Source organism: Vicugna pacos, chromosome 2, assembly GCF_048564905.1.
Source record: "Vicugna pacos chromosome 2, VicPac4, whole genome shotgun sequence".
In the NCBI taxonomy this organism is placed as follows: domain Eukaryota; kingdom Metazoa; phylum Chordata; class Mammalia; order Artiodactyla; family Camelidae; genus Vicugna; species Vicugna pacos.
In genome coordinates this window covers 106942336-106960360 of record NC_132988.1, presented here as the reverse complement: position 1 = coordinate 106960360, position 18025 = coordinate 106942336, and positions in this window count along the sequence as shown.

Here is an 18025-nt window from a genome sequence, read left to right as displayed (position 1 = left end):
TCTCTCTCCAACTGCACATTGTCATGTTATCTTGGTATCAGTGTGACTTAAGAGGAAGAATAAGGGACATACAGCCAGAAAACTGAGAGATCCACGGCCAGGCTCTGGCTCAGTGTAACCTTGGCTATGTCATGTAACCTTTGCAAAGATCTGATTTCTCATTGTTAGGATAAAACCAACGCCAGTACTAATACAAATACCTCGCAGGGCTGTTCTGAGGACGACATAAGTAATGCATGAGAAAGCACTGCTACACGGATATTAAGAATACCTAGGGGTTGCTTGCTGATGTAGACCAGCATGACCGACCTTGAGTGGAAAGCTTATTACAAGGTGGGAAAAAAATAAAAAGATGAAGACACCAATGAGTGAATTGTATGGTATGTAGATGACACTTTGATAGACTGTTGCAAATGATGATGGCGGTTTATTTTTACCAGTAAGTGGCCTTTCCATTATTGATATGAGGATAATAAATGTATCTTACGTAAAATAAGGGATCAAAGTAATGCCCATTTGACATCCCCCATGAACCAGGCTGACATTAGGGAGACACTGAATACCCCAGATATACTGGCTTTGGCTTCCTAAGAATGGAGTGCAGCCTGGTGAGGGGCTTGGGAAGAGAGCCCTAAGCCTGCTCACCATTCATGTCTGGTGGGCACTGCCAGGGAAGGCATTTCTTGGCGTTATTTACACCATCAAGGCCAATTTTGTTTCCCTTTTGTAAATGAGATAGAACCACTTGCCCACGGCATGTAACCTCAGGACTGTACAGTACCCTAATGACAGGCGACGTACAGCTTATTTTAGATTCACTTTTTTTCCTTAAACGTCGTACACAGAAAAGAAGTGGTACAGAATTCAGAGGTAATGGGGAACAAAAAGCACTTGAGTGTTAATTTAAGGAGTGTGCGTAAACTTCATGCAGATTTAAATTTCCCAACAGCTTGCAAATGGGTTACTCAAGAATTCAAAAAAGCAGTTTCTGGAGGTACATTAGTCATAAAGACCACAGAATGTAGCTTTTTATGCTTCTTGTTTTCTTTTATATTCTGTCCCCTCCTGACTCATACAGTCTACCAGGGTGGTACATGGGTGCTTGACTGCATCCAAGGATGTCTGTGGAAGCCGAGGCCTTCCAAAGTGGACTAAGAACAGAGCACTTAAGTAAAAATAATCCAGGCTCAAATACCGGTTCCCATTTTCTCAGCTAGGGGGGCTCACTGATCTTGGGTCATTTACTTCTATTTTCTGCGTCTCAGTTTCTTCATCTGTGAACTGCAGGACTAATAATGCCCTCACAGTGCAGTGGTAAAGAAAACACGGGAAATGCGTGTAAAGAGCTCGGGTCCACTGTAGGGCGTTTTATTAAGAATATACTAAATAATTACACTGATTATTATTAGCTTTTTCAATAGAGTGTCGGGGAGCAAACAAGGTATCTGAGAGGTATCTGATCTGCCAAGCCAGTCTCCTCCCAACCCCGAGGGAGGAGGGATCCCCCAAACAAACAAGCCAACAGTTGCCTGGGTGTCTCATCTCTGGGGAACCAGTCTGATTCTTTGGCTTCCAGCTTCTGCTCAGGAAGATCTTAATCCCTGCGGAAAATTTTTGTGTACTTTTCACTTAAAGTACAGCTATGCCTTCTGCCCAAATTATCACTGTACAACTTATTTTTCTTCCTTCAAGACTTTGTTATAGAGAAAAATTTTAAATTGAATGCAGTTTGAAATAGTAACATTACCCAAAATTTACCACTTTCAAAGTTTTGCTAAAACTAGTATAGTCCTTTCCACACGGAAACATGTTACTTTTCCTTAATGTAATGTTTCCCAACCACTGCCTTCAAAATAAGCCTGAGAATCTGGGGACAGTGTTATGCAAGTTCTTTCAGGATCTGTGTCCAGCTTCAACGCTAGACCCTCCAAAGCATTTTTCCACCCCAGACAGCCTATCTGTAGTTCCTCAAACACAGCCTGGCCTTTCAGTATTCCGTGTCTTTTCATATACTTTTCCTTCTGGCCCTTTGTCCTTCCCCCACCTCATCCGGCTAGTCAGTTACCACCTATCCTTCAGAATTCATCTCAAGCACACATACCTCAGTAAAGTGTGTGCTGGATGTCCCCATCCTCCAGGTTTTGCTCAGTTTCTGGCCCTTCCTCCATCTAGTTAAAGCATTCCCTACAGACCTGCACCATGAAGCTTATTCTGTGTTAGATTTGCCTGTTTGCCTGTCTACCTCCCCAGCTGGTTCACTCACGCCTGGAGAACAGGTGTGTGTTTTTATCTCCCCACAGGGCCAGGCACACAGTGGGATTCAGTAATCATTCCTCTTTGGCCCTGTAGTTCGTGCCCAACAGGAAGCTGTTGTAGGCAACATTAACGCTAAGAAATGCCAGAGGCACTGAATACGTGCATGGAACAGATTATTACACCCACAGCAGAAGAGGCTATTTTAAAAACAATTGTTTGTTTTATGTCTGAGGAAAGAGGGAATATCAAACAAAATTTCTTTACAATCAAAGGAAGCTTACTTCCAAGATAGGAGAGCCCCCCCCCCTTTTTTAAGTAAGGAATTAAATTAGAAGAAGCATTTGCATTTTCACATTAGTCTTCTTGAATATGCATGGATGGCTGAATTCTGTCTGACACCTCCCAGAACTCGCTCAAGTAAGCTTCCCATTACTAAATAAATTGCATCCATTCTAATTAAAGATAGGCAAGAATACTGCCCAGACAGGAGATGTAAGGTGGTATGAAAAGCTAAAGCTTCCATGGTAACCCTGCCAGAGACAATGTAATTGATTTATATGGTCCCTTTTGCCACGTATTGATTCCACACCAGCAAGCCTTGAAAACTGTCCATCATCTCACGGAGCTATTTATAGACTAAGTCCAGCTGTGACAAGTAAATGGTGATGCGCATACAGAGACAATTACTAAAAAGAATAATAAAAATACTCCTGCTTTCTACCTTCCTTAGCCATTGATTATCAACCAGTTTAAATAACTATATAGTAAATATAAGGGTAATTTACTGAAATAAAATAGAATATTTATATCAGATCTTTTTGTACAAAGGATATGCTTAGGAGAAAAAGGAAGAGAAAACTAAAAACTCTAGTCTGATGTTACAGGCACCACAACATTGGACAATATTGGTACCTCATTCTGCCTTATTGCTGGTTGTTAGCATTCGAGTTTATCAAGCAATTTATCAGAATATTAAGCACACATAAAAGGAAGTGATAAACTAATGCCATATGGAGATAAAGATTCAGAAACTGAGACAAAACATCAGTAGCACAATCGTTTTTCATGACCCTTAAAGCATATTACAACTCTTCCAGTTGGGATACTGGTGAGAGAGAGAAGTGAGTTGTGCATCGTCCATTAATTTCTGAAAACCAGACTTCTAAATGATAGCGCTTCACCTTCCTACATTCAGTTTGACCACTGAACTTCCAGCAGCACCCAAGGCTGATCGATCGGTGTTTCACTGAGAGCTGGCTGTTTGTATGCGGCGGTAGGGGTGGCGGGTGCGCGTGTAGTGTTTGCTATTCAGGCAGGGAACCACTTGCATCAATATCCTGGTTTAACCAGTTTGTTCAAACATTTACTTCACTCCAAGTTCACATACTTTAAACTTTCTCCCGAATAGCCATCTGGATTACACTTAATAGCCTACAGATTTAGTAGTCAGTTTCCGAGATGACTGACAAATTATCACATAATTCTTCTTGCTTAAACTTGGTGAACACTCAGATTGAGCTCTTTTAGCTCCATTTTGTTTTCTGAAAATCTTAAGATTTCAAACTTTCATATATCTTTTTCCTTGGTTAACTAAAAGTTACTGGTACCTACTTTTAATGTCTTTTTTTCCAGTATCTCTCAGTAACTACAGCTATAATAAATTCCTTTTAGAAATGCTCCAGTAGATGCTTTTTAAAAGAGAAGATGCCACCCAAAATTTTCTCACAGTGGCAGTGATGGAAATCAGCTCTTCTTAGGGGTGGGATGTGGGGAGGCGGGCCTCATCAGTTGGATCTAAATTCTATAAACTGAAAGTCAAGGCTCTTCCCAAAAGCTGGCCTGACTTTCCTCTTGCCTTTGTTCTGACAGCATTACTCTCTTGCGTTTTCTCCTGTTGAAATATTACCAAATATTTATGAACGACATGAAACTTTTTGCCCTTTTTCCTCCCAATCATGTTCGATCAGGTCCCATGTGCAAATCTCAAAGCATTTTAAAAACAGTTTCCAGATTCCCTTAAGATGAATTGCCATGTATTTACAGACCCTTAAGTGATTATAAGGATTTGCCTTATTTATTACCATACTCTTCTTAAATTTGTTTAAATTAAAATGCAGAAGAGAAATGTGGCAAGCTACTTATAAACACACTACACAGCTGTCCACATATTTAACATTTTTTTCAAAATATAAAACATAAAATATAGTTGAAATCACTTTTTTCCTCCTCTCCAGTCTAATTTCTTCCTCCTTACTACTCTGCCCATAGGTAAGAACACCAATGAATTTATTATGTGTCCTTATAATCCATTTTTAAACTGTATAAATACCAATGTCTATACAGCACTGTGAGGTTTTTTTCATTCATATAAATTCTGCCCTAGAAATGTATATATTATTTTCAGTGTTCAACATTATTTTTGAGAGTTCTAGAATGCTTAGATTACCAACTAGTTTACTCTTTCAACTGCTGAATAGTACCTCATCATATGAATTTCCCACAATTTGCATACCACTGGCTCTATCTTCAAAATATACCCAGAATCCGTCTATTTCTTGCCATTTCTAATGCTGTCATCACCCTGGACCGAAGCACCATCATGTCTCATCTGGATTACCAGCCTTCCAGCTGGTCAAAATGTGTCCTCCCTGGACACTCCGCGAGTGTATTCTCAATACAGCAGTCAGAGGGATCCTTTTAAAACGTAAGTCATATCATGTCACTAACCTATTCAAAGTCCTCAAGTAACCTTGCCTCTCACTCAATATTTCAAACAGCGTTGCGCTGAGTCTCCTTTTACTTCTAGGTGGGAGAATTTCACCAGAGTAAACTCCAATGGATGAAATTGTCCCTTAAACACTGAATCACACATTTTTCAATATTCCTACATTCTTCCATACTACTTTCACAGGTGTTGATACCAATTCATGACCACAACAGCAGTGTATAAACCATTTTCATGCTATTATACTACCCTGCCATATGGCTTTGTAGGTAATAGATGGAAAATAATTATTTATTTAACTCCTTCATACTTCAAGGGACAGTTCTTCAACACCCACCCATGTCAACTCTTCTTATGTATCCCACTCAGAAAGATTCATGCTTGGCCTTTCTCTGTGGAAATTCTGTAAATACTCTAACTATTGCACTTGCATTTCATGTTGTAATATGTATTTCTGCTTCCTCCTCTCACTACCCACCTATAGACCTACTTGACCTCAGGGACTGGGTCTTCACTGAATTCTAGTATCTAAGAAGAAAAAAAGAAAATTTTCTAATTGTGGATCACCTACGACCAAGCACAGGGCAATTACACATACAACCTTTTCATTTTCACAGTTGTTACTGGTTGTATTGTTATTATTCCCATTTCACAGATCAGAAAATAGAGGACCATAATTTTCTCACTGTTTTGGAACTAGGAAAGGCAGAGCCTGTGTTGTAAAATTTCTAGACTCTAGAACCTAAGCTCATCCTACAATACCATGTGCTTCTTATATCTCTGTCTGGTGTACGAGAGGTGCCTCGTATACAGCTGAATAACTGCCTTAGATGATACTTTAGAAATATTGCTGGATTCTATTCTGTTTAGCCAGTATCAAATTTCATTAATGTTTTATTTACTCTGATCAGATTCTTAAGCACAGGTGGCCTCAGCAACTGGAAAAAAATACAGCTCATCTGTCCTTCACTCTTAGGGGGTGGGGGCGGGTGCGGGTGTTGGGGTGTGTGTGTGTGTGTGTGTGTGTGTGTCTGTGTGTGTGTGAGAGAGAGAGAGAGAGATTGTTTTATTGAGGATTCTATACATTCCTTCCATTTCCAAGATAAAGTATGGATCACTTTTTGAGGAATTTTTGATGATTACTGATGGACTGGTTTCCAAGAATCTCTCATTAAAATGCTAAGAAAGATGGAGTATCTTAAAACTTACTCCAAGCAAGTTGCTGCAGGTGAAGAAAGTCAGACATTTTCAACTTTAATCAACAACCATGTTTTAGGTATAGGTTACATATAGTTTACCATACTGGATAGATCTCTTTCATTCAGACCTAATCTCTAAAGCCCACTGTTCTCCATGGTGCAGTGTATTTCCCCACCACCCACATGTATACCATAGTTTCATCAGTGTCACTGATACACAGATACATCGACTGAGTTGAGGAACAGCCCGCTGAGTATTACAACGCCGAAGCAGGCATTTGGTAAGCCTGGCAAAAGGTGCCTGTTCTAAGCTCAGCCCTGTTAAGTGTTGGATGCAAACTCAAGTACGTTTACATTTAGCGTTTTAAGTCCATAGGGCCCAAGCCCTTGTTTACTGGTGGTGAAATGCAACTGTGGGTGAGATCTGCAGTGTCAGTGTCCACAGATTTGGCAATGAGTTTAAGAAAACAACTAAGAGGTGTTCTGAACCTTCATTAATAACTAAATGTCAGCTTGAGGGAAGGTACAAGATGTCATTTCTTTCAGCTTTCCCACTGCCTTTATTGAAAACTCAGGTTTAAATAATAATTCTCTACTTTTTCACTGTCACCCAAGTAAGCCTGAAGCTTTTATTTTACTTTTTCAAAACCTCTGTGTCTATTCAGGAGGAAAGACACATGAAATGCTGTTTCCACAGCACTGCAGGCAGATAGTAGATTTGTAATGATTAGCAGTGGCACATGCTATTTTGGGGCTAGATTTGTCATTCACATGCATCTACACTGCAAGTAGGATTTCTACTTAGCTTCAAAAAGTGCTTGGCATTTTCGAGTAATTCATGTGCATAGAAAATCAATTTATTGTTAGTCTCACTAAAACTTTTTAGGGGTTATGTTCAGTTTTGCCACTGAAATTACTGAGACTAAGCATTTTAATTTCATTCATCTTATGTCCCACCCCTGCTTCCACAAGATAAAGACAAAGAGGTAAAACATAAACTTTGGGGAAAATCGTGTGTCGTGTGTAATAGGACTTTCCCACTGAGTTGATGATTGTGCAGGTACGTTAAAATTTTGAATTTACTATGGTTGATTTATTCTTAGTTTTAAAATTTTAGTTTCTGGTTTCATATTCCTCCCCGCCCCCTCAGTTATCTATTTATAACCATGTCAGAGGGTGCAATGGAATTGGGAGATTGGGGTTTCGATCTTCTTACCACTTTGGAACTACTTAGTGAGTAAATTAATGTTTCCATGACTACCAGCTTCATTGTCTGTCAACAGCTATTCACTGAGCACCAACTAAGTGTTGAAATAGACAGACCTGGAGATGCAGTAGTGAACAGAAAGGACCCAGTAACTCCCGTGTGGTGCTGATCGTCTGCCGTGGAGGTATACATTAGTCACACAGGCATATTTAAGCTAATAACTGAAAGTATCAAACCGTTGTAAAGGATTCAGGAGAACTAACAGGAGCTAAGCAACCCAGACCTAATGGAACATAGCTACCAGTTTGAGCGAAGGGGAGATGTCTCAAAAAGTTGTCCTAAGACACTGTTGTGCAACCTTAGATAAGGTATGAATGGGCAGATTTCCTGACAGTTATAACAGCACGTACTAAAGTCTGAAACACTTAGAATGATCAAGGGACAGGAAAGACGATGGTAGGCCAAGAGCCCAGTGAGGTAAATGAGAGTATTCAGGGGTTCACAGACTACAGAATGAGATTTATAGCTTTCACTCTAAGATCGATGAGAAACACAGATGACTTTTAAGCAAGGCAGTGATCCGACCAGGTTTATGTTAAAAAGAGATCACCTAACTGAAAATTGAGGATAAGTATAGCTTGTATTGACCACTTTGAAGGATCAGTATAATGACCAAAGAGGGCAATATTAAAAAGTTCAAATAAATTCAAAGTAAAAATTAAAATTATGAAGACTCTAGTAGAGTTAATGAAACCATTCTTGGGGTATAACTTTAACTATGAGAGTATATAGTTCCATCCATTATTCAGAACATAGAACAATGCTCAAACTTTAGAACCCTGCTCTAAAAATGGAGCACAAATGGAAAATTTCAAGATTTACTAACATCTTCACCTGTAGTAATCTCTGAATCTTGGTAATAAAGAAGCTTACTGATATTTAATGTTTTATTTATTGAAAAGCAAGCTGAACCCAGGGCTAAAATCCTGGATCAACTAGGAATCAAAATACCTGGAGTTGTAATGAGATCTCACCCTATACCCTATGGTATAATTATTACTAAGATGATAATTATAAAACAAGATAAAATTAATCAACGCATATTTATTGAACACCTACAATCTTCCAAATACTGGGTATACAAAAGTGACTATATTGGGCTGAACTGTGTCTCCTCAAAATTCACATATTGAAATCCTAACTCCCAGTACCTCAGAATGTGACTGAATTTGGAGGCAGGTACGGCCTTTAAAGAGGAAAATAAGGTAAAAGGAGGTCACATAGGTGGGCTCTAATCCAATGACAGATGTCCTTACATGAAGAGGAAATTTGGACACCTGAATAAAGAGACCACAGAAGTGTGTCTGACAAGAGAATAACCATGTGAGGACACAGTAGGAAGGCTGCCATCTGCAAGCTAAGGAGAGAGGCCTCAGAAGAAATCAACCCTGCTGACAAACTGATCTTAGACTCCCAGCCTCAAGAACTGGGATGAAACAAATTTCTGTTGTTCAGACTACCCCGTCTGTGGTACCTTGTTACAGCAGCCTGAGCAAACTAATACAGTGACCGAGTTGTAAATCTTTCTTCAAGCAGTTTATAGTCTAATGGGAAACACAGATAAGCAAAGACAGAAAGAGAGAAAAAAAGTTCCATGATAAGGGAGATGTAAGTTGCTATGAAGTAACTCATCTTAATTTGGGGGTCAGGGAAGGCTCCCTGGAGAAACTGTTATCTAGGTTGGAGGCTACATAGAAGCAACAAGGCAAAGAAGAGGGTGGAGGAGCACTTGAGAAAAAGAATGTGTGCAAAAGCCCAGAGGACAGTGTGACAAGGGGAAGAACTTGAATACCTGGCACAGACAAGCCCCTCGATGCATATTTGATGATTCTTTTATAGGCTTATCTATTATACTATGTTTAAAACATCTCAGATTTCATCTGCATTGATGTAAATTCCTACAGATTGTTTTCCATGATTTCATTCTTGCTCTTTATTACCCTGTCTCACTCCAAGAGCCAGAAGAGTCCTCAAAAACCTAAATTAGATAATGTCATTGCCTTTCTCAAAGGGCCTTGGAGACTTCTCACACTACTTACAAATAAGAATATAAATAAATAAAAATAAACAACTTCTACCTGCAAAGCTCCATGTGACCTATCACATGCCTACCTCTCATACCTCCTTTAATTCCACTCTCCATTCCCTTACCTCACCCATCCCAGGGCATGCTGGCTTCTTGCTGCTCCACAAGAGCTTACGAAGTTCACTCCTGCCTCAGGGACTTTGCACTTGTTCTCTCCAGAATACTGTTTCATCGAGTTTTTGCCTGTCTATCTCCTTCTTATCTTTCAGGTCTCACCGGAAGCCTCACTACCTCAGAAAAGACATCTCTAACTTATTTATCTAACTGTACCTCCCTCCTACTCTTCTATATATATTATATGACCATAGTTTATTTTTTTCATAGAACTTATATTAAACCATACTCCTTAGTTCAGGGCTTCCTCTGACTTACCCACACTATAATTTAAGCTCCATGGGAATAGGAGACTCATCTGTTTTTCCCCTCCTTTCCTCAGCTTTGTTACTGGCACACTGTAACTATCAAATAAATATCTGTTGAAGGAATCATGTTAAATTATTCAAGTTGACTCTGATTATAAATTCGCATCATCTATCTTTAACATGAAACAGTGAACAATGGGATGATTTTGAACCATACCTAGCACACAGAGACACATTTAATTCCAGGGCACAAGCAGATAGATGTTGCAGTAAAATGCCACCCCAGACTGACATGTAATAACATATGGTGTGTGTTAAGTCTATGCCTATTAGAATGCACTGACCACTTCTTGTGTACTCACAAATCACAGTGATCAAAAAGAGACAGGAATTGATCCAAAGGATTTGCCAACTGGCATTGTCATTTGACTCTGAGAAAGACACAATGATATAAAGTATTCTGTGAATTATAGATGACAATAACTGGCCATGTCACTATCATAGAAATAGTTTGGGAGGTAATGGCATTTTTGTTTTAAGTTGCTGAGCTCTCTGGGTAGAAGGTTGGAAGGGGAGATAAAACAAACTGCAGCCAAATTATCATTAACTCTCTATGTTTGTAACATAATTTACACTGATTAACTGAGTTATTCCTGGCACTGGGAGGGCTGCTTTGGCTCCTTCCTGAAGATAATCTTCCTCCATTTATTTTCAACACCATAATAAAGCAGACCTGGGACTTCATTGATACAGATCCTCAAGTTTTAAAGACAGTAGTGGGAACAACTGGATAGAGGTGGAATAGGAGTTAAGTAGAGAGGGTTCCACGTAAGTGTCTGCAGCTCCTTGAAGGATACTGAGTCTAGCAGGAAATGAGAGCATCAGAATGAAAAGCATATAGTTCAGTGGTTAGAAGTATGGGCTCCTGTACCAGATGCTTGTATTTGAATTTCCACTTCCAAATTGGGGGTGATCTCAAGCTACTGATCCCTTTGAGACTAAGTTTCTTCTTCTCCATCAGGGACCAATGCTAGAAATTTACAGAATGGTTGTGAAGATTAAAAGGATTCAGATATTTAAAGCATCTAGATAGATTTTGACCTCCAAGTAAATGCTCGGTAAGTGTTATTTTTCATCACCATCATCACCATCACCATCATCATCATCATCACCATCATCATCATCATCATCACCTTCAAGTACTGGATTGACACTGTGCGGCTTAGAGAGGGCTCTTAGTTGGTCAAGTGCTAGAAGAAGCCAACCAGAACTGTTGCAAACCAGATGTCACATTCCATTATATGTGGAATGTCAGATTTAAAAATCTACTGGAAAAGTGACTTGATTCCACATACCACCCAACAATCATGTCTATTTCTTTATCATCTCACTGGACATATCAAAGCTGGCTCAAATAAGGGACTGAGTAGCTACACCTTAGGGAGAACTGGAACAAACCATACCTTGGGATCTTGATGACCTAACACTCATCAACCAGGGAAAGAATATTACTCTACTCTCTTTCTAAGACTATATGTTAATCTATAATGGATGGTATAAATTCTGGGAAGTGACTTTTTAATAGTAGATACTCTAGAAACCATAAAGAAGCTATTACTTTTCAGAATCTGGTGGTTTGTATGTAATTGAATTTTTCATTATGTTCCTGTATCCTTGTTCTTTCTTGAAGCAGAATCAACTCTGCTCTTCGACATTAATGGGAAACTGAACTACTAAGGAGACAATGAATTTCCCCCAATAACAGACATGAAGCTCCTCAAAGAGTGCATGAAAGAGAGGATCTCTGTTGGACTGTGTTTGCTGTGAGTCACCTTGCCTCTACATTGACCAACACTTAGGGCTACAAATTGACTGCTGTTTATACTCCAAGCAGACATGGTAATGATTTATGAGAAGTACTCTCCATATTCTCTATACTACCTGTTGGCAAACCACCCAATGTCCTCCAGGTGAGTTACACCTGGACATAGAAACTCATTCATTTACTCCTTAATTTATAAAATACTTGTAAGCATCACTATTAGCTACACACTGTGAGGCAATGCCAAGGCTTCAGGGAATAGAAATATCTGTCCCTACCTTAGTGAATCCGACTTCTTTAATAGCCTCAACATACACAGAGCACTGAGTCCCATGTACTTCGTATTTCATCCCTCAGGTGAGGAAGGAAAGATCATCACTTCCTGAGTGCTTGCTGTGCCAGGCACCATGCTAGGCACTACAGATCTACAGAGGGACAGCTTACCTTCTGACAGGTACATCTAGGCAACTAGCTCACCACTGCTGCTGTCTATCCGGTCTCATTATTTTCAGAGAAAGAATTTCCACAAACTTTAAGAGAAACAGAATATTCAGAAAGCTCATTTCCTAAACACTACCCCTCTCCTGCACAGCCTAAACTTTGAATTCTCCTTTTAGAGGACAACCCCAAAAAGAACTAACTTCCTTTTGGTATGAGATGTAGGAACTGCATTTTGGAGACAAGAGCCTGAAGATAGATTAATTTCACACCAAGACTCAGACTATGTTATCTTTAAATAGAGCAGGCAAGAGAGGAAGGGACGGAGTATCAATTGATGCCACCGCTTTTACAAGTCCTTTATGGACAGCTCAGTAGGAACTAAATAATTGGTAATAGCTATTGTGTTTTTCTGTATCACTAAACCAGAAATGACTGTTCATGGAAATGTCACTCTATATCCTAGAGAAAAATAAGGAACAATGATCAGTTTGACATTTTAAACAGAAGACGTGTTTTTCTTTGGTTCAGTATAAAAGTTTCCATGCAACGTGTAATTATAGGTCACACCAGATTTCAGGTGTGCTTAATTACTGTATCAACTCTTTTGTTGATGTATCCTGAAATACACTTGGTTACTATTCTGAGAATGTCTTTAGTCTCTCTTCATGAAGCCTGGTGCTCAATCAACAAATGATATGCCATCAAAAATAACTTGTAAAAGGGAGTAAGAATTAGAAATTGCATATTGTTTTTTTTTTCATTTTTGAAAAACAAAAAGAAAAGAACAATACACACTGTTAAATTCCTTGTTGAGAAGGTGAGTCAATATAAGTCTTCTCTCCAGGCTGACCAGCCACTTAGGTTTGCCTGGGACTAAGGTGATTTTGGGGACATGGATTTTCGGTGCTAAAATGGGAAAGTCCCCAGGAAACCAGGATGAGTTGGACACCTTACCTCTCTTCAGAGATTTGTTGTTATGACAATACAATAATGCTTATTAAAGGCATGTCATAAAAATGCTTAGTACTTATAAGCATTCAAAAATTCAGCTATTGTTAAAGGACCTACTAGGGGCATAACATCTGCTATGCTAAGCAGTAATTTTTGCATGAAGCTTCTCTGCTCCTGAATATCTCATCTTGCATAGCTGATGTCAGGGACAGCTCAGAAAGGTGAAAGAGTAGATGACCAGATTCTCCCCTTTCTCTGGGGTGGAGATGGGGCTGTTTACACACAAAACTGCATTAGCAGGGAGGGTTAGAGAGGGCCACTTGTTGCCTGAGAATAGGTTCCTGAGCAAGAATGAGGGAAGCTAGCAGGTTAGCTACAGGTAACTAAACTATACTAATTACCATTATTCAAAAATACTTTAAAATATATTCACCTTATAGTATAATAGCATATTATATGTACTGCATAATTATGTCATAATACAAGCAAAATGTATATATAATAATAGATTTCACAACTATCCCACCCAGAAATTGTACCTCATTTCCAGAAGTTTCAGTTTTCTTGCCTATAAGATTGTGTTAAAAATGTCGCTATTTCATAGGGAGAGCTGCTTCAATGAGTAAAAGAGATATATACATATATAATAGAGATACATTATATGTATATAATTTTTCTTTCATGAAGTACTCAATGTATCAATTATTACTTACCCAATTTTTTGTAACAGTTTTATAATATAAAAGAGATAAAATTCAAATAGCATAAAATTCACTCTGTGAATGGTATTGAGTATCAGCAGTGCTTAGTATAGTCACAGTTGTACCACAATCACCAGAATCAGTTTTAGAACATCTTCTTTGCCCCAACCTAAAACCCCTTGTACCACTTAGCAGTCACCCTCCATCTCCCCCCAACACCACAGCCTTAGGCGGGCACTTTATAGAATTGCCTATCCTAGAAACCACATATAAACTTCATATAAATAAAATCATAAAGTCCTTTTGGAATCATACAATCATACTGTCTTTTGTGAGCGGCTTCATTCACTTGGCAAAATGTTTTCCAGGTGTAGCCATGTTGTACCATCTATCACTGATTCATTCCTTTTTCAATTGCTGAATCATATTCCATCGTATGTACTGCATGTACTTGATCTGTCCATCACGTAACGGCATTTGGGTTGTCTCCACTTCTTAGCTATTATGAATAATGCTTCTATGAAAGTTCTAGTGCAAGTTTTGTATGGACTTAAATTCTCATTTTTCTCAAGAATATTCCTAGGGATAAAATGGCTGGGTCCTATGGTAATTCTACATTTAACCTTTTGAGGAATTGCCAGAATTTTTTTCCCAAAGTGAATGTACCATTTTATATTCTTGTAGCAGTTCATGAGGGCTCTAATTTCTCCACTTCCTTGACAACATTTATTTTTATGTGTTTTTTATTATAGCCATCTTTACAGGTATAAAGTGGTTATCTCAATGTGGTTTTGATTTTCATTTTCCTGATGGCTAGTGATGTTGAGCATCTTTTCATGTGCATATTGGCCATTTTTATAACTTCTTTGGAGAAATGTCTATTCATTCAGATCCTTTGCCCTTTTTAATTGGATTATTTCTGTAAATATTAATATGAATTCATTTCTATAACCTCTCAGTACTTAAAGAGCACTTACTTTGTTTCAAGTACTTTATACTTATAATCTCTAATATTTAAAAAACTAATCCTAATTAGTATTATAATCCCTGCTTTGTAGATTAGGGCTCTGAAGACCAGTGAACGGAGTAATCTATCTAGCTAAAATGGAGCAGATTCAGATGTAGCTAACATGCTAAGATTTAGCCTGCATGCTGATTCTTCTGATGCTAGGTGGCCACATGAGCATATTGGAGTACATTAGCTCATCCTCTCTTCTGCTACCTTCTCTGATCCTTCAATTTCCATCAGGGATGTGTACTGAATCCACATCTTTGACGGCTTCTTCAACACAGTGAATAACATTCAAATTCCTCAGCATGCCACTCAAAGCCTTCCCACGCTTAGCACACCCCATCATCCCAGCTTCATGCTATTCCACCCCCTAACCTTGCACATCTTACATCTGGAAAACCACAAGTATTCCCAGTTTCCTAAAGGAAATTTGCACTTCTTTCTCCTGGAAAAATTCTATTCCCTGGGCATCTGCTCAAAATTTGTCATTCACTTTGACCCCTGCAGTCACATTCCCTTCCCTCTGTGTATATACCTCTTCTTAATCCAACTACACTGTGTAACTAGTTTATCCCTGATGCATGCAAGACAGTGGGGATATAACAGTAGACATGGTCCGGTCCCTGACCCTAGGAAGCTTGAAGTCTAGTCTGTGTCTGTTTTCACCACTATCCTGTAAATGATCTGAGCCCAGGGATTGTATCATTAATCTCACCCCCAAGCACAGTCCTTGGAAAAATCTGGACTTTAAGGAGAGCAATTCAGATATTTTACTAGAACTACAGATCCTCATACACAGGAAGATAGACCACTAATAACAATAAATGGGGAGAGAACCCAGCAATATACTGATGAGAGTTGCACATCAGCACTTCCAAGCTATCTGCCACATGAGTTTTGGAACAAAACAATGTAACCCAAATGTGAAGGTGTGAGTGCACAATGAATATGCAAAGCTGTAAACCTAAGTGATAATTTTTGTCTTGATTGTGTGAGCTAACTATTAAGAAGATTATAATTAAGGGTGCATTTCTCATAGTACCAACAAGCATTTTAATCAACCTCTAAAGCATTAACTCCAATTACCATTAGTAAACTATGAGGGTTCTGTTTTAAACTGCAATGAGTCAATAAATTCAAGACGACGTTTTGGGAGTAAATGTTAACAAAGCCTTATCATTTTCCCGAGCAGCCACTGAAGACATGGATAGGGGCTGCACTGAGGCAGAAGAAATAATGGGATATTGAAGAGCTATTGGATTTCACAAGTGGTATTTGTACTCTGATGTGAAACACACAATTATCCTTAAGAATTTTTAATAATTATTTGATTGATGAATTCTAGCTTTATAGCTTTAAAAAACGACATTTTATTGAGCTGAACAAACTAATTGACTAATAAACTCAAGATAAAGGCTGATAAACAGGGTCCTTTGAAACTCTCATTATTAACTTATAATATTTGCATAAGTCTGAACAAAGATGGATGGCTTTAAATGACTGTCACTAATTAAGAGACTGAAACAAACAAAAGACTAATAAAACATTATATACAAAGACAGGCACATTAGCATATTCTATTCCATATCTCCGATGCAATGACATGAAGGCAAATATTCCCGATTACACCTGAAGCAGTAATGTAACTAAGGCAATAAATCATTTAAAGAATCCTAAGGGGGTTTCTTTTTAAACACATCGATTTAGGTATTAGGCCTGTCATTGAAATATAAACGTAAAGGAGAATCAAATTTGTTGTAATGATATATTGTTCAAAGATTTATCTCTTTCCTGGAAAAATTTAATCAGTAGGTGGACATGTGACTGTACCTGAGATGTGTTTGTTAAAGAAGACTGTGAGATCATTATTAGAAAACTTCTTTCAAATGTCCATCAGAATAGATACTTACCATTAGCAGGGCACATAACACAATCAAAAGTCAAGTAAATAGCAGTTTAATGCTTGGGTGTTGCATTTTTAATTTCTTCTTTCCCCTTAAAAGAAGATTCAGAAGATATTTTTAATTAATTTAACTCTGAAGCCTTATCTTCAAGATGTATAACAATGTTCACATTACAGAAGAAAATCTGAGTTTAGAGAGGCAAAGGCAGGAAGGGCCACCAATGGGCAGAGTCACACTGTAACAATACAGAGGGGCTCTACTTGTTTTTAAAAAGTCCATCACAAAGAGTAAGGAAGAAGTCCCTTTATCCAATGAGCCCCTGAATTCTATACTGCAAGGTGTCCCGTATTCCTGATCTGATATTCATTTGTTCATTGGTACACAAAAGAAAGCTGTCCTATAGACCAATGGTAACTATTGATTTCAACCCCAAGAAGTTCAAGTTATTAAGCACTGATATTTTCATCAAAATATTGTCTTCACTTTTCTAACTATTTGAATTATTCTTTGATGTTATCTTGAGAATATTTCATGATTTTTTTCTCTAGTTGTGATTATCATGTCCCCTACTATCATAATTGAATTTTTCCACTGAAGTAATGCATAAGCCATTTTATACTTAGGTGCATAATTTTAAAGACACCTTAGCAAAGTGTTGATTGACAGTCCAATAATGAGTCATGTAGATATACAGAACCTACAGAATCTATATGAAGACTATGATCCCAAATCCACTGATCAAAATGCCTGGATAATCCACTTATTTACCAAGTGATAACTGAATTCTTATGTGCCTACTGTGTGAAGTATTATTAATTTCTCTTTAAACAAATTTCACTCTTTGTTTATCTACTGAGCAGCCTTTGGAGGAATAATTATGAACCTACAGAAAGTCTCAGATTCTTTGAACACATTTAGGAAAAACAAAATAAAAAGTCATGGCTCCATGATGACAATGGATTATTACAGTATTACCACCATTTTTATAAAAGCAATGTCTCTTTTACTATATCAAAAAGAAAAATATAGTTAAAACTTAAAAATCTGCTACTCCCCAACTCTTATGTGAGATCATAATACCTAGTGTACTGACAATCTTTTCAGTTTCCCCCTTCCTTCTGCGGACAGTTCCACCTCTGCTTCTTTAATTTCCCTCTACCCTAATACACACAACCACAGAAGAAGTCACATCACCCAGAACTGACCAGCAGACTCCATTTTTCTGGTATCAGTGACTAATAAAAAAAAAAGTGCTATTTAAAAATCATGTTCCATCAGTGGGATTACCCATAAGGACCC